Source organism: Petaurus breviceps, unplaced genomic scaffold (assembly GCF_028583685.1).
Source record: "Petaurus breviceps papuanus isolate PSGF00001 unplaced genomic scaffold, PetGlider_PUasm1.0 90686, whole genome shotgun sequence".
In the NCBI taxonomy this organism is placed as follows: Eukaryota; Metazoa; Chordata; class Mammalia; order Diprotodontia; family Petauridae; genus Petaurus; species Petaurus breviceps.
This window is the reverse complement of record NW_027187309.1, coordinates 10,272,967-10,288,382: the sequence shown is the minus strand read 5'-3', so window position 1 is coordinate 10,288,382 and position 15,416 is coordinate 10,272,967. Positions and strand designations below refer to the sequence as shown.

Sequence of the window (15,416 nt, the reverse complement as noted above, 5' to 3'; positions counted from 1 at the left end):
AGAGAGAGAGAGAGAGAGAGAGAGAGAGAGAGAGAGAGAGAGAGAGATCCATATATCTTTTTAGAGATATGTGGGCTTTCAATGACAGGGAATTCCTAGTGAGTAATGTCCCTCTACCCAGAGGCCATACTTGAACCCAGAACTTTCCAATTCTGAGGCCCACTTTCTATCCACTACACCATAGCTGGAACTATATTTCAGAGACAAAATATGCAGGCCAAAAGACAGGAAATGTTATGAAACACAGAATTTTTAAATCCAATCAGTGACCTACCGTTCTGTGCCAGTTCCAGAAAGGTGTGATGCCTGATCAGAAAAGCTGTCACAATCAGAATTTCCAGGCCTCTATCTCTGGGTACCATTAACCTTTATACAGATAGTCCAGTGTTAACATTTCCAAAAGGTGGAGTCTTGACAAAGAAAACTGAGGGTATAAAACTGGTGGATATGTAAGATAAGAAAGTTCTGAAGACTATCCTTCGGAGTCGAGAAGGTTCAGTAAGCTAAGGCTGAAGTTTCAAGACTCATGTTACAGAGACTGATCAAACAAGGAGATGGGAAAACAATGTGGGCATTCTGTTCATAATGGGTTTTGTTATTTCTTTGATGTACTTAGATCTGGTCACCATGTATCTCAGTACCTTAATCCTCCTGGTTGGCCAGGACAGGTAACACCCCACCTCTAGTCGCCTAGATGTTTGATTGTTTGCATAATATTTTACTGAGGCTGCCAAGAGCTGGGCAAAGAGACAGAGAAACAATCTTTTTCAGAACCTCCTTCTGGGACCATCTCAGGGTACTCTGGAGCATGGTCTGAAGGATAGGGACTGGTTTCCTTTGGTCCTAGCTCTACCAGATCTCTCTATTATCTCTTGACCAACTCATTTCCTATCCTCTTTTACTTCAGTAATCATCTCTTTGGTAAAAATTCCTCACTGTTTTCATTTGTCTATTTAGAATTATAGAGTTTAGAGCTGAGACCTTAGGGGTTATATATTACATATAGCTTAATTTGCTGATTTAGAAGGTTGGACTTCCTGAAACCACATCTCACATTTAGAGGTAAATGTGTGAACAAACTGGCTGTGTCCCAGCATAGCTGAATACCAGGAAAGAATACCAGGAATACCAGGAAAAAAAAATACATTCTAGGTGATCCTCAAATATTGGCAGAACTGAATGTTCAGGAGATGTCTCCTGCTATGATTGAGAAAGGATTATGGGTCACAGCGACAGAAGGAAAGAAATATTCCTTCCCTCTCGGTGTTAGAGTGATTCAGCTTCTAAGGAGTTCTTTTCTTCAGTTCCAACATAGAGGGGGAAAGCACTTTGGAACAAAGTGGGAGAGAATTTGCTTCCATCCGTGAAAATGCAAGCATTGTACTCTTCGTGTTCATAAGGGTGCTGAACAAAACCTCACAAAAGAAACTATACCTTAAAGATGAGCATTTGACTCTTCAAAGGCAGCTCAGCAGAGAAAAGACACAAAGCGGTGCTGGCGACAGGATGAGAAGTACTGGACATGGAGTCAGGGAAGGTAGGCTCCAAGGCCTGACCTGCCAGCCATTGTCTATACAACCTCAGGCAGGTGTACTCACCTTGCCTCTCTGGTACTCAGCTTTTATTGCTGTAAAATGTAGGAGACTGCATTTACCCATCAAAAGGCAATATGACTTGAAAACAATTTTTTATTTTCCAGTAATCTATTAGTCAAATTGGTCACCATTGTTGCCTAGAACAATGCATGATTGTGATACAGCTAACAGGCTAATGTGAGCTATAGTCGATCCCATGTCAGTACATTTAACCTGTTTTTGTACACACCTCTCATAAGACCTTTGAAGAAATAATGACCTTTGCACACAGAAAGTTCATTCATGTACAAGATCATACCTACTCACTTCCTCTCTTTTTCTTCTTTTTCTTTCTTCCCTTCTGTCCATTTATCCTCTTTTATTGTTGTTGCTATTCTTCCTAATTTTGTGTGTATTTTAGGTGCAAAGAAGAATTTTTAAGCATCTATATTGTATTATACTGTCCTGGGGGTATAAAGATAAGCAGAAACAACCACCTGTCCTCAGGGAACTCATGTTCTTTAGAGAGAGGCAACTATGTACGTAAAAGATATATACAGGGTGATGTCAGATCATCTCAGAAGAGGCCTCGAACAGGGTGTTTGCAGGGGAGGCATTAAAGGGCAGGGACTGGGAAAGGTGTCTTACAGAAGGTAAGATTTGAGCTCTGTCTTGAGAGACCAAGAAAGCCAAGAGGTGGAGCTGAGGAGGGAGAATATTCCAGGCATGAGATACAAGTGAAAAGTCAGAGTCAGGAAGGGGAGTGGTATATCTAAGGGTCATAAAAAGACCCCTGAATGTCACTGTATTGTGGAGTATTTAGAGGGTAGTAAACCATAAGAAAACTGGGAAGGAAAAGACCAGGTTGGGAAGGGTTTCGAGTAGAGGACTTTATGGTTCATCCTGAAGGTAATAGAGAGCTAGGGGAATTTATTGAGTGTGTGAGTGACAGTCAGATCTGGGTTTTGGGAAGATAGTTTTCACAGTTGAGTTAGTGGAAGATGCACTGGAGTGGGAGAGACTCACCTGTAAGCTATTTCAATAATGCAGTCATGAAGTAATGAGGCCCTGCAACTGGGTGTTCTTGGCTCTTTGGTTGCTATAGCACCCAATCTCCAAATCCATTTAGGTAACACTATCATTTTCATTACATTGGTATCTTCATCCCAAATGAGGAATCCCTCTTCATTTTATGGAAGAATTAGATTCTGCAAATAGGTAAAGTAGTTTATAAAAGTCTTGAGCATGCCTTTGTAATTAACAATCAATATTTTATGCATTTTTGTTTCTAAGAATAAAATGTCTATCATATATTCCAAGTTTTTATCGATCTTGTATAGGAAGGCTGACAATTTATATTGATTGATTATATATCCTGATATTTCAGTGAAGTTATTTCTTATCTTAACTAGTTTGTTCTTTAGCTATCTGAGGTTTTCCAAGTTAGCAATTATATCATCTGCAACAACAGGTATTTTGTACCTTCTTTGACAGTTTTCACTTATTTTAATTATCTTTCTTGTCTTACTTCTATAGATAACACTCCAGAACTATGGCACTACCTAATGAAGACAGAGGACCTGCTCACATTAACTTTATATTTAGAGGAGAAGTTTCAAGTATATTCCTCTTATAGATATCAGTTTTTATTTGTAGACATATATTTTTTATACTGAAAATGGCCTTTCATGAAATTAAGGGGGTGTCCATCAATTGGGGAATGGCTGAACAAGTTGTGGTATATGCATGTTATGGAATATTATTGCGCTATAAGAAACGGGGAGCAGGCGGTCTTCATATTTACCTGGAGAGGCTTAAAAGAACTGATGCTGAGTGAGAAGAGTAGAACCACGAGGAATTTGTACACAATTACAGACACAACATATGTGTGATGACCAACTTTGATAGACTGGACTCTTCTCAACAATGCAGGGATATAAGTCAATCCCAAAAGATGCATGATGGAGAGAAAAACATGCATCCAGAGAAAGAACTAGAAAGAACTAAATTTATATCCAGGTGGAAGCAAAATACCTGATCTTTTTCGTTCTCTTATTTGATTTTATGTCCTCTATACCATTTTTCATCCCAGCTGGTACAATCCATCCTTATAACCTGACCATTGTATAATGTGAAAGTATCTACAGATCCTATACTTGATTATAAGACGCCATGGGGGGAGGGGAGGGAGGGGGACAAAACATGAAATTCAAGGAATTGTGGAATTGAATCCTGTAAACTAAAAGGAAACAAACAAATTAATAAATTAAAGAATTAAAAAATTTTAAAAAAAAGAAAATGGCCTTTCATGCTTATCCTTCTAAACATAAACACTGAATTTTATCAAAGGCTTTTTCTGTGTCTTTGTGACAATATTAGCTGCTTTTATGGTTGTTCAAGTGTAAAAATATCAAAATTTTGTTGTTTTCTTAACATTAAACTATTCACATATTCCTGATTTACATTTAATTGCAGTGAATAATTTTTAAAATGTATTGTAGCAATCTCTTTGCCAAGATTTTACTGAAAACTTTAGATTTATATGCATTCATGTATGAAATTGGTTTATATTTCTCTTTCTCTACTTTTTACTTCTTGCTTTCAACAGCAACTCCTAACTTATTTCTGTTCTGATAGAGGCAACTTTGGGTTTTTAAAGCTTTGTGAGAGGGGTTCAAGCTTTGGAACTGCCTTTTGAGACAGTGAGGCACAGAATATATGCCCAGTGATTTATCCAGAGGTAGATTATATCTACCTCTGTGGATCAGCCTAGCTAAGGACTAAGAGGCTACTAACTGCTATAGGACTAGCTAACAGGAGGTAACTTATTTTGGCCAGAAAATTTCTTAAAGACCATGTCTCTAGTTGTGAAGGGATCAGCACAGAAAGTATAACAATGGAATTCTGAAAATGGATGAATTGTTGCAGTAATATAAGGAGAGGGAATAAACCTTAGATTTCATCAATTTAGGGAACTCCCATAGGAGGAAACTCCTTTCAATGCAGGTCTGCATTTTTTTCTGCAGCAAAGTCTTAGAAAGTTGCCTAGAATGTGGAAAAAGTTGTAATTTATTCAGGAATACACAAAAAGTATGTGTCAGACATGGGCTTTGAACCCAGGTTATCTTGACTTCAGGGTGGAGTCTCTATCCACTATTCAACACTTCCTCTCCTCTATACAAGAGAACATTAGTACTTCATTATGGTGTATGATTCAGAATTTTCAGGTCACCAAATGAAAAAAAAAAAACAAATACAAAACAAAACCCAAGAGCCACTTGTGTCTTTGAAAGTGTTAACAGAATTTTACTGAGTCAGACTCTAACCTGAGAAAGACTAAACAGCAGGCCAGAGATAGAGTGCCAGTAATCAGATAGCTATTCAATTAATTAGTTCCATTATGAGGAACATATTTGCAAACTGGGGATATTCATTACACATATCATATAAGTTAATATGAAAATCATATTTCCCTTCTCAAAAGCATACTTTCCAAATGGAGTTTCCCCTATTAAAATGAGACATCTTCTCATTTTAGAAGATGTAGAAGACACTCATGTAGGAGACACATTTTCTACAATCTTACCCACCCATATCCCAAAGTCTTCAAATCAGGTTTCCATGTTTGTATTTTCTTTAGCCCAATTTCTTCATGATGCAACACTTGGTTTTCTTATAATAACAGGCCTTTTTATTGCTTCTGGAAGTTCTTTGGGTACATAGGAATAGGCACCAACCTCAGTGTAGCATTTAGAAGTGTCAGATCCCTGGTCAAAACTTGTGGAAAGAAGAAAAGAATAATATAGAATCTTAATTTATAGTTACATAAAAGAAATATTAAGTTATATTCTGAATCATAATTGAGAGGGTTTATCCCTGCACATGATATTCATTAATTTGGCTTTCCTTAAAATTAATTTTTCAGTAAATGATTACAAAATTTTATAGAAAATTATACCATTTGGTATAATGGACAGAACCTAGTAAATGGAAAGATGAGAACTAGATTCCAATCCCAGGAAGCCTGCTTTTAGCTGTTATGACCTTGTGAAAATCATCTCATTTCTTTGAGCCTTAGTTTAATTGTGTATGCAATGGAAATCATCATACTTTCACCTACCACGTGGTCTTTCTTTGGGAATCAAATTGGGATATGAACTAGACCTGTGATTTCATTAACATAGACTGAGAATTATGTCTCTCTACTAATTCAATTTGCTAGGTTCCCTATTACCTCAAAGATCAAATAAAATTCTTCTCTTAGACATTTAAATCCCCTCACAACCTGTCCCCAAAGTATTTTCCAATCTAATAAAATAGGCCTTTCCTTCATTCACTCTCTAATCCAGTAAAACCAGCATTCTCTTTATTTCATAGGACTCCATTTATCATCTCTGTGACTTTGCACTGATTATCCCCCATGGTTAGAATGGCCTGCTTCTTATAATTCTTTTCTGTTCAATTTTGAACTCTTAGAATCTAATTTCCTTCAAGAATCAGTTCATGTGATACATGAAGTCTATCCTAATCCTTCAAACTCCTAGTTTCATTCCCAATTCCCATTATCATGGACCTATTTTGTATTTTTCTATAAATTGATGAATGTTCATGATGTCATTCACAATAGAAAACAAGATCCTCAAGGGTAGGTTCTATTTCACAATTGACTTTGTTTTCCTAAATCCTGGCAAGAAGTAAGTGAGTAAGAAATGTTTGGTGATTGATGTATAAGACACTGTGCCTGATGCTAAGAACATATGGATAAAAAGACACATTCCTTTTTGTCAAGGAAGTTACAGTCTATTTGAGGAGATGAGATATGGAGATAAAAGATGTAATACAAAATATAATTTGGTTTTGTGCTTAAAATAAGTAGAGTATTACAATAATTTGGAGTAAAAGCATCATTTATGTCATATCTGAGGAAGGTTAAGGAAGGAAGCCTTCTAGGAGAAGATGGTATTTGAGCTGGGCCTTGAAGGATTTCTATGTGTGGACATAGGGAAAGATCATTTCAGGGTTAGGGGTCAAAGTGAGCAAAAGACACAGAGGCATTGAGGGACAGAGTGTACTCAGATATTCCCTTTTGTGATGTGAAGAGTTACAGGAGACAGTTTATAGTCTGGCATAGGAGAAAGAATGCTATTCTAGAGTCAGTGAACCTGAGGTTCCAATCCTAATTGTGATGTTTACTGCATGTGTAAAGGAAAGGGAAGACATATAAAGAATAGCCTGAAAGACAGTTGGGTAGGTCATGAATTAAGAGTAAGGAATAACAGTTCAACAGCCTAGGTGTTTTGTTGGTGCCCATAGGATGGCAAAACACCTAATTGGAAGGAAGGTCTCCAGCTGATCCTCTGTGGAGGATTTATAAGAGGCACGTGAGAAAGGTATGGTGGAGGGGCAATCTGAACTAGGGGCAGGTGTCCTCATCCATAGGGTCATGGATGATGTCTAGCAGCCAGCATAGGGCAGTGGCAAGAATGCTGAATTTGGAATCAGAGGGCTTCTTGTCATGAATCTGCTGTTTACTACTTGGGTGAGACTGGGAAAGCCACTTAAGCTCTCTACAGTTTTCTCATCTGCAAAGTGAGAAGGGTAGACTAATGATAATAATGATACTAAAAGCTAGCACTTATATAGTGATTTAAGATTTGTAAAATGCTTTATAAATGTGATCTCATTTGATCCTCAGAAAAATCCAGGCAGTTTGGTATTATTATTATGTCCATACTACAGATAAGGAAACTGAGGTAGACTGTGAGCCCAGTCACACAGCTAGTAAGTGCCTGATGTCAGATTTCTTCAAGCTGAGGCAGGATAAACACCTGACTTTTATATTTTCAAGCAGATTCTATTGGGGTAGGAATGAGTTAAATGACCTGCTGGGGCCCCTTCCAACCATGACATTTTTTTCTGGGATTTCAGATACATCTTCAGTCCTCTAAGGTTCATTGATTTTGTTTATTCATGGTGGTATCCCTTTCCAAGATAATGGAAAGAATAATCAGTGTATGATCTGGTGAATGGTTATCAAGAGTTTCTGGAACTGAAAATAGCCCACTTCGTACACAAGCCCCTCTGAGTTTAGCTAGGTTCCTCTTAAGAGAGACATACACAATATGTGACTGGATCCATACTCAAAACTTTTTCTAGCTAGAATGGAGTGCTTCTGCTCTACCGGAATAAACTTCAGGAAGTCAAAGCCAATAATTCTATGTGGTGAAGTTTTTGGATCTCTTCAGAAATATAAATAAAAGTGTTACTGATTTGATAGTGAAATAAATGAATGTCATCTGTTGAGACAATACAATAGAATCACAGATGAGGGAGTATAAAATAATGTTGCAAAATATAAGTTTCTTGAAGTCAGAGGCTGTTTTCATTTTTCTCTTTGTTTCCCACAGCCTCTAGCACAGTGTCTGGTACATAGGAAGTGCTTAAAAGGTCCAGACTGAGCCCATCACTTTAAAAAATGCTTGTTAACTGAATGAAAAATTTACCTTTGTTATTGATATTGACCTGTACATGGTAGGATTTAAGGAGCTTCAAGAAGTATTTCCATGTCTTCCTCATGTTGATTCCGTCAGAAAAAAAGGGGGTAGGGAACACCTGAAACACAACTTTCTGTTAAGCATTTACTTTATCTATTATTTTTCTTTTAAAGTAGAATGCATTCTAGCTGGTAACTTTCTGCATGAAGGATTCCACTAGCTCGAAGACTGGACCTTCTATCCTCCCACTATACAGCCCCCCACCCCAAGAGCTGTCCCTGGCTGAGAAAGGTCAAGGAAGGAAGCCTTCTAGGAGAAGATGGTATTCGAGCTGGGTCTAGAAGGATTTCTATGTGAGGACATAGGGAAAGGACATTTCAGGCTTAGGGGTCAAAGTGAGCAAAAGAAGCAGAGGCATTGAGGGACAGGGTGTACTCACACATTCCCTTTGGTGATGTGAAGAGTTACAGGAGACAGTTCATAGTCTGGCATAGTAGAAAGAATGCTATTCTAGAGTCCCAAAGAATGCACAAGAGAACTCCAATGCTTTAGTGAGAACCTGCCTTTGGCCAAGCTACTTTAGATAAAGTAGCCAGAATGATGAGAGGGGAAGAAAGACTATAATTTTAATCTAGAAGACCTGAATTTGAACCTGAGCTCTTCTTTTTACTATCTCTGTGACCTTAGGCAAGGAAAAAGCAATGGAATGGTGGTAAGAAATGTGAGATCTGTCATCGCAGTAGCTACCTTCTAAACGTGATTGAGTCTAAATCATATAAACCTGTGAAATCAAATCTCTCCTACAGATTTGCCTGGGGTCAAAACAGCATAACCTGTTATTCTTAATTTATCTTTTTGTGTGCAGATTACTGTATGTTTAACAAATTTCAAAATCAGGATAAATGTAGAAGAATAGATAAAAGATGAAAAGATACAATTCTCAAGTAAAATGAAGAAAAGGTGCCTACAAACTGACCATTTCACCAAATTGTTGATACCTAGAAAGGGGGATATGGATAGAAGAAAGGACAACAATATAGGTAACAGTAATTTCTCACAAGTTAACCAGTGTAAATCAGTTGCCATATCAAGAAGATTAAAACAGCCTAAAAAGCACCCATTTCACCAATACTTGAATTACTTACCAGGCAGAGATATGGAAGGCAAGGGCAACAATTATTTAGTCTCTATACGTGTTCCAAATTTTTTATGAAGGATGATGGAAATTACAAGCAGTTTTCCTTCATAAAATAAAAGAAGTTAAGTATAAAGTTACTTTTTCAAAAAGCTTGATAAGAGACCTAACTAGACAAAATTATTCTGAAGGCATACAAAAATGAAAAAGGATGGAGGATAAACCAACAGCTGAAAGATGGAAAAGGTCAGAAAAGATATTTTTATATCAAATTCCCTTCAGTATTAGGAAAATTAATTTCCTACAATTGGGCTCTAATATTCTTGTCCTGGATGTGCTTTTAGAGGATATAGAAATAACACTGAAGAGAACAAAGATGTGAAAAGTGAATGGAGCAGATCAAATTACTCAGAGAAAGTACATGCAATTGGCTCCCTTATGAGGGGAGTGAGCCATCAAGCATTAAGATGTCTAAAGAAGGGGAAGATACCAAAAGTAAGAGAATAAAAAAAAAAAACCTCAGATCCAATTAACATCAACGAAAGGTGACTGAAAATTAACAACCATTGGTTTTTATCCCTACTTTCCAGATGTATTTTTATGTATTTGGTAGCATCCTGAATAAAGGTATTAGAACAGGTGGACTTTCACAAGCAGTATTCCTCAGTTTGCCACATATTTACCATAACACATTTGACTGAAAGACAGATCCTAATGTATTTAGTGCTTGTTTATTATTAAAAAAAATTGATTCTGTAAATCAAAATTCTACTTTAAAGACTTTTCAATAACTTATTTTTATCATAAATACTTTGGGAATGTATAAGATTCCTTGAAAGATACAACAATAGAAACAACCTTTTTCAACATAAATTTATTTGGATAAAATGTAAGCTTCATAAGACTGGGACCATTTTGACCGTACGTTTGTATCCCCAAAACTAAATACAGTGCCTGGATGTGGTAAGAAGTTATAAATACTTTTGGTTGACTGATTAAATGACCTTCTGATCATTACTATCAGATGAGATAAAAAGCAGGGAGATATATAGTTGTTAAAGGTCCCATTGTCATGGAGAAGACTCAATGCAGAGTCTAAGTGCAAGGGGGATGTAGATGGTGAAATCCTCCAACTACTCTTATTTGATAATGACCTTGTGCTAACTGACTCAAAATCAAAAGAAAGAATCATCCAGGCCTCTGAAATTTCCCTGAGGTTCTTCACAAAATAATATTGTCAATGGTTCCTTACATTTAGAAAGGACAGTGTTTTTGAATAAGTCTGGTTATAATCTTAGAGTCATTCATGCTTCATCAATTCAACAAGCATTTATGATGAAAATGGCTTGGCCCATGTCCCTACGGTGCCAACACTCTACTGGTGGTTTTCTGGACTAAAGGCTGTAGGAAGCACACATCCTCTAAAAGAGGGGGAGAGATAAGGAGGAAGGTGAATGAAGGTTAGACTAGATTATTGTTAAGGTCCTCCCAAGGATCATAGACTCATAACCTGAAGGAATTTCAGAAGCCATTTAATTTAATTTCTTAAACCCAGGCTCAGAGTGATTTGTATAGGGCCGCTCAACTAAGTAGCTAAGACCGGATAGAAATTCAGGTTTTACCCAAGTGTTCTTAGTCCTAAAGACCAGTTATTTGCTCAGACCCTCTATGCTTCTCTCTATGTACTTTTTCCATGGACTTTTTCACCTCCAACCCCTTAAAAAGAAAATTAAAGAAAAAGAAAAAACAAAACCAATCCCCAGTTTGGGGAAGTTATTTGCTTCTGCTGTACTCCACCCCTCTTCTCAAGAAACCAATGAAGCCCTAAAACTAAAGTGTAATTGCTTTCAAAAAATTCCTTCTTAGTAAAGTATATAGAGGATAGAAGTACACACTAAATCTCCTACTCTGAAAGATTCCAGATGCTAATCTTATTGATAAATGAGGTATTCAAGGTATCTCCAACATTTTAATGCAATTTTTTGTCATAGTAAGTATGATTCTTTTTTGTCTATTAATTAATTAATTAATTTTTAGTTTTCAATATTCACTTCCATGAGATTTTGAGTGCTGAATTTTCTTCCCATTTCTCCCCTCCGCCCACCCCAGTACTGATAACCCCTTCTCCCAATCTGCCTTCCCTTCTATCATGACCACCCCTTATCTTATCACCTTCCCTTCTATTTTTCTGTAGGGTGAGATAGATGTCTATGTTCTATTGCCTGTATATCTTATTTTCCAAGTTGCATGTAAAAACAATTTTTAACATTCATTTTTAAAACTTTGAATTCCACGTTCGCTCTCTCCCTCCCACCCACATTGAGAAAGCAATTCAATATAAATTATACATGTGTAGTCATGCAAAGCAATTCCATAACCATGTTGTGAAAGGCTTATTTCCTTCCATCCTATACCACCCCCCATTTATTCTATTCTCTCCTTTGATCCTGTCCCTCCTCAAAAGTGTTTGCTTCTGATTACCCTCTCCTCCCATTTGCCTTCTTTTCTATAATCTCACCTCTTTTATCCCCTTCCCCCATACTTTCTTGGAGGGTAAGATAAGTTTTCACACCAAATTGCATGTCTATGTTATTCCCTCCCTAAGCCAAATTCGATGACAGTAAGAGTCATTCATTCCCTCTCACCTCCTCCCTCTTCTCCTCCACTATAAAAACTGTCTCTTGCCTCTTTCATGGGAAATAAATTACCCCATTTTACCTCTCCCTTTCTACTTCTCTCAGTACATTCCTCTGTCACCCCTTAATTTTATTTTTTTAGATATCATCCCTTCATATTCAATTTACCCTGTGCCTTCTCTCTATGTGTATGTGTATGCATATATGTATATTTGTGTGTATATGCATATGTATGTGTGTATACATGTGTGGTTGAACATATACATACACACATAAAAACCTAGTTTTGCTGGGTAAGTGATTCTTGGTTTTAATCTTAGTTCCTTTAACCTTTGGAATATCATATTCTGAGTCACCCATTCCCTGAGTGTAGAAGCTGCTAAATCTTGTGTTATACTGACTGTAGCTCCACCATATTTGAATTATTATTTTCTGGATTGCAATATTTTCTCCTTGACCCTGGCAACTCTGGAATTTAGCTACATTATTCCTAAGAATTTTCCTTTTGGGATTTCTTTCAAGGGCCAATTGGTGGATTCTTTAGTTTCTATTTTACCGTCTGGTTCTAGATATTGGGGCAGTTTTCCTTGATAATTTCTTGAAAGATGATGTCTAGGCTCTTTTCTTGATTGTGGCTTTCAGGGAGTTCAATAGTTTTTAAATATTCTTTTTAAATATTCTCTCCTAGTTCTATTTTCTAGGTCAGTTGGTTTTCCAATGAGATATTTCACATTGTCTTCTATTTTTTCATTCCTTTGGTCTTGATTTATAATTTCTTGATTTCTCATAAAGTCATTAGCTTCCATTTGCTCCATTCTTAGCTTTAAGGAATCATTCTCTTCAGTGAGCTTTTTACCCCCTTTACCATAAGTCCAATTCTCCTCAGTCCTTGGCAGCTCTGGGTGGCAGCTCTCAAAAGTCCTGGGCAATTCAAAGTGGCCCTGACTCAATCGCCCTGTCAGGGTTCTTCCCCCTTTACCCCCAGGATCTGACCAGCCTACCTGGGACAACTGTTAACAGTTGATCCGGGCTCTTGGTTGCTCCACCTGGGATCCCCCAAAAGGGACATAGTGAACTTTCTCCACTTCTTGAGAGGTTCCCCTGGGCCCCCTTTTGAAATCCAACTCTCAGTGCAAGGGGCCACCGGAGAGACAAAAATGCTGCCAGAGTGTATTCTATGTGGTGTGTTGTTTTGTGTATATTCTGTCTGTCTGTAACTTTCGTTTTGTCTCTGCCTGCATTTCTTTTGGTCTCTTTAATATCCTGTCTGTGGGATTGTGTAAAGAAATTTCTAAATCTGCCACCCTGTAAGTTTAAAAAAAAAGGCAGCCAAAAGCACCCAAGTGGTAAGAAACATTGTACCTGTGCTAGAAAGATTAATAATCTCTGGGAATGGCTGTTGGCAGAAAACATTTCTCCTTCTACTCCTTGAACTCCAGCCAAAGTTCTTGAAGTAGAAAGACAAATGGAGAGAGAGAGAATGGGAAATTTCTCCCCTAAAATCTATCTAAGGGAAAAGAGGTCACTTCAATGATCAAAGAGAAGTAAGTTTCCAAGTTATACTTTGAAATAGGACTAACACTTAACCCTTTCCTGGGTCACAGAAAGAGAACTGTGCAACATCATTGGGAATAATGATCCAGGTAATTGAATTCATCCTGGTTACTATTTGGCACTACAAAAACTGAAGTTTAAGGTCACCAGATTGGTTATTCAATTGTTTTTACTTCAAAGTTCAAAACTAAGACCATAATTGTTACTGGTAAACAGTTGTATTATCTATGTTGTATGAGAAATAGTTGCTCTTAAAGTCTTGAAGTAGATATGAAATTTTAAAGGAATGAACACTTAAGAAAAGTTTATTTGAGCAAAAGGTCAAAAAGAAATTTACTAAGATTCTCTTCCCTGTGGTCCCAGTTCTTCTTAGCTAGGGCTACAGAGCCCTCCCCTGTCATCCAGCTCTGATGGAGCTGAGGAGACAGTAAGAGGTTTGAACCATTAAGATTTTTTTTCTCCCTGTTGTCCTGGCTATAACTGAGCTAGGGCTACAGTGAAGTTAATTTGAGTTAATCTCCTCCAAAAAGAAAAAGGGGGGAAGGTATAGTAGCTACATTGGAGCTACACGGGCTTGTCATCTGCCTACCTAAAAGGTTAAATCCCTGCATAGAATATTTTTCTGAATGACATAGGAACAGTTAGACAAGGGAAAAGAAGCTTGTGAAACAAAGGTACAAACACAAGTTAATCATTATCTCATATACTAAGCCTGAGACACATCTGAGCTACTAACGTAAAATTATCTTTCCACAGCCTAAATAGTTTAGTAAAAGGGTACTTGGCCTAGCTCCCACTAGCAATAGTTTTAGATCCCCAGGTACCCTGAAGCCCATCCCTCTAAGTAAGCAGAACCTGAAGTTTTACTTCAAGTTACCCAAACCCTCTCCTCGATGCTCCAGGCTACAATCTCCTGGCACCCCCCAGCTGAGCAGTGCCCCTTTTCTCCCAAATTGAGCACCCCATAGCCAGGGTCTGCTACGGGAAGCTGAACTATGAAGCCCCAACTTCAGTACCATCTAAGAGATCTCTCCCTTGATGCAAATAATCACTTTGCTTGTTCCAGTGCTAAGGATTTTAAGAAGGTTGCTAAGGACTCCTGGAAAACAATGCAGCAGGGAGAAAACACCCCAGAATATAGAGCAAAAAGAGAAAAACCAGAGAGGTACAGCTAAGAGAAAGATGAAAGAGAGAAAATCAGAAAAGTGAGAAAAAGCTTGTCAGTGAGAAACAGTGTGTTCCAAACTCTGCACTGACTAGCTGTGTGACCTAGAATAAATCATTTAACCCTGAGTCTCAATTCATCTGTAAAGTGGGGAGATGAGAAAAAGAGAGGAGAAAATGAGGTCAGAAGTCAACTAGCCTCTTCACTTGGTAAGATCAATCATTCTTCTATGTAATTTGGAAATGCAATTTATGTCATCTCGCAGTTTCTGCTATTGTTGTATTTCTACACTGTATATTGTAAAACCTGAGTGAGGAGAAAATTGTGTAAGACCAGTAGTGTTACTTTAAATACGTATATCTGCTATTTAGGAAAACTTGTAAAACTATTAATTAAGCTATTTTGGGCTACTATTTTAATGCTAAAACCTATAATTGTTAATTGATTACTGCATGTAAAAAGGAGGAAACTAACTGGATGAAAACTTGCCTGACTAGTTCTGCCCATTCTGAGCAGTCTCTCCTGCTTATAATTCATATAAATTTTCCTTATGTTGTAAGACTGTCAAATATTAAAAAATAATTTCTATAAAGTGGCTTTTATATTTTAGAAGGATGGTAAAAGGAATTCCTTACAATACAAGATCTGATACTTTTTTATTGCTTATTGCAGCCCCATGAGAATAGAAATAATTATAACTGGCTCTAAGCTGTGATTGGTGAAGTTTGTTGTTTAAGGTAAAAAGCACTTGGGACCATAACTAAATTTTATTTTGAGTCTGAATTTGGGTATAGTTGTCTGCATTAAATCAGCGTCTGAAAGAAAATGCCACTAGCTACTCAGAGGAATGTGATCCTA

General features: G+C 37.3%; 1 long non-coding RNA gene across 2 annotated transcripts in view; it reads right to left on the bottom strand.

Annotated features, from left to right (window-relative positions):
* LOC138144116 (uncharacterized) overlaps positions 1–15,416 on the bottom strand; it is a 69,116-nt gene that overhangs the window by 21,278 nt on the left and 32,422 nt on the right. Inside the window, exon 3 of one of the 2 annotated variants that reach the window (XR_011163863.1) lies at positions 4,822–5,351. The exons of the other annotated variant lie outside the window; for it this stretch is intronic. This is a non-coding gene — a long non-coding RNA (uncharacterized lncRNA). Of the gene's footprint in view, positions 1–4,821; positions 5,352–15,416 lie in introns of those variants that run through there. 2 annotated transcript variants of the gene reach the window in all.